The 2714-nt window shown below is 42.0% G+C and overlaps 1 protein-coding gene across 2 annotated transcripts in view; it reads right to left on the bottom strand.

The window, feature by feature from the left end:
- The window catches only part of ANO2 (anoctamin 2, calcium activated chloride channel), a 316751-nt gene that overhangs the window by 296495 nt on the left and 17542 nt on the right, over nucleotides 1–2714 (bottom strand). The window lies entirely within an intron of this gene.

Genomic DNA, 2714 nt, shown 5'->3' with positions numbered 1-2714 from the left:
GGGAGTGCCCATCTCCACACAGGTGGCCCTCATCTGCCAAAATCTGCAGTGAAGAGGCAGGGGTCTCTGTCATCAGCAATGTCTTTAAATGAAATTCTAATCAAATGGCAGAATGTAACAAAATACATAGGAAAACTATTGAAAAATACTGAATAGTCTTTAAAATATGAACATGGACAATGCCAATATATGGAAATACGCACACAAAATGAAAAAGTGAAGCACCAAATGGAAGATAAGCACCAATTATCATCCTCTCTATAGTGCGCCAGTAGCAACTAAAGTCAGAAATGAATTCTGCAATATTCAATCAGAGATTAGTGGATGCAAAGTTCCTTCGATCTGTAGGACTGAGTGAGTAATGTTTAATAGGTCTCTCATAGAAACCCATTTTTCTCCAATTATCTTAAAATCAAAGTGAACCCAGAACCCAAAAGACAACCCACCCTAGAAGGGTGGGGATCACTGAGCAGGAGAGGCCGCAGCACCTGCTCTCCAAGCTGCCACCAGGGCCAGTCAAGCAATGTCCCCACTTCTGTGAGCTGCCAGTTCCAGACTGCTGCTCAAGGTCAGAGGCTGAACATCCTAACACAGAGAAGACTTGCTCAGACCCCAACAGGCCCCCAGACCTTCACAGGTCCCAGTTAATGCACCTCTAATCTGTATTTACCAACATGGCATGGGGAGATGGGGGGCGGGCCGAGAAGATCATGAACCACAGGCCCTGAAGGAGGTGACTATTCATTCTGTCTTGTCAGTGGCACACAGCTGGATAATGTCCATTATCATTATGGGAGTGACTAGGTAAATTGTGGGGAGGGCATATTGTTCATCCATTAGGAAAAAAATGAATTAGATGCACGTGCAGAATGTGAATGGTATGAAAAATATAGGGCTGAGAGAAAAAGTGGGAAACAGAATGGGCTATGGAGCACCTTTTATATGTTCATAATGCACACAGTGCTGAGAAACTGCCACAGCCAAGCAGAGCCTAAGGGGCCATGACCACGAAATGCAACGTGGTGTCCAGGATGGAATCCTGGGACAGAAACATCACAGTGGGCAAAACTAAGGAAATCTGAATAAAGTATAGATTTTAGTTAATGATAATGTATTGATGATCGCTGTCATAATTTCTTACAATTTCCAGACAAGAGGGTTCATTAATAGTGTATATGTACCATATTAATGTAGATGTTAATAATAGGAGAACTGGGTACAGGGTATACGGAACTCTGTCCAATTTTTCTGTAAATCTAAAACTGTTTCCAACAATAAAGCCCATTTTAAAAATGAATACATAAAGCAAGAACAACACTACACATTTCCCAGAAACACAAAGCATTGGAATTATTACCTGTGGAGTGAGCAGGCAGTGAAGAGTGAGGGGAGGTATTTAAATAAGTATGCAGACCAATGATAATAATGCACCATGATTGAGAAGTGCAATGAACTCCGTTCTTTGCATCAGAGGTCCCAAAACGAATAACAATAATACATTTTTACAAGAGAGAGAACGAGTGAGAAAGAATACAGTAGGTCCTGATGGCTACATGGATGTTGGGAGCTCTGATGACAGAAGGGGGAACCAGGGAAGTTGAAATAGCCCTAGGAAGAAGGAGTTAGGTAGACTTTGAAGGCAGGGGTGGGGGCTGGGAGGGAGGAGCTTTTGGTGGTTACAACAATCCAGGACCCACTCTACAGCCCCATCTAACATTGGTCAGTCCTAATTCCCAGCCAAAGCCAGGAAAATCCAATAGCAACTAAAATAAAACATGCTGGAAGGCTGCAGAGATGGACAGTGATACTATTAGTAAGTAGTAGTAAAAGTCAACAGGACAGTTATATTTGAATTTGAGATCAACAACAAATAATTTTTTAATATAAGTATAGCCCCAATATTGCATGGGACACACTTATCCTAAAAAATTATTTATTTTTCTAAAATCCAAATTTGACTAGACATCATGAATTTTTATCTGATAACTCTACATAGTAATAATAGCAAATACTGTTCTAGATACTTTATTTAATTGTCTTGTTTCATATTCATAACAACCTAATGAAGAATGTATTGTTATTCCTACTTTATAGACATGAAAACTTTGTCTCAAAAGGATCTAGTGACACTTGCCCCAAGGTTGTGAGGCTGGTATATGCCAGGCCTGGGATGTGAACATCTGTACTCTGACTCCAGAGTCCACGTGTTTTTTTTAAATCTTTATTCTTGAAAGTATTACATATGTCCCCATTCTCCCCTATTGACCTCTCCCATTCCACCTTCGCCCCTTACCCCAGGCCTTCACCACCCTATTGTCTGTGTCCATGGGTTATGCATATATGCATACAAGTTCATTGATTGATCTCTTTACCCCACTCACCCTCCCCTGCCTTCCCTCTCAGGTTTCACAGTCTGTTTGATGCTTCTATGTCTCTGGATCTAACAGAGTACACATCTTGAGCACAATGCTTCCCAACTGAGCAGGGAAACTAAGTGGGGCCTCCACACCCTGACACCTACAGGCAGGTTTGTGTACTGCAGCCTGGCCACAGTGGTAGTGCCAAAGTTCTCTGGCACTCAAAACACACGACTACCTCAAAAAACCTTCCCACCAGACCCCAATCAGAGGCACCAAGTGAGTTTTCAGTTTCAAAAAGTGGAAATCAGCACCCTCACAACAAGGGACGCCAAGCAGCCCTAAAAGAGAACGCTT

The sequence above is a fragment of the Myotis davidii genome, unplaced genomic scaffold (assembly GCF_000327345.1).
Source record: "Myotis davidii unplaced genomic scaffold, ASM32734v1 scaffold13, whole genome shotgun sequence".
Classification (NCBI taxonomy): domain Eukaryota; kingdom Metazoa; phylum Chordata; class Mammalia; order Chiroptera; family Vespertilionidae; genus Myotis; species Myotis davidii.
This window is presented reverse-complemented; position numbering and strand designations above follow the sequence as displayed.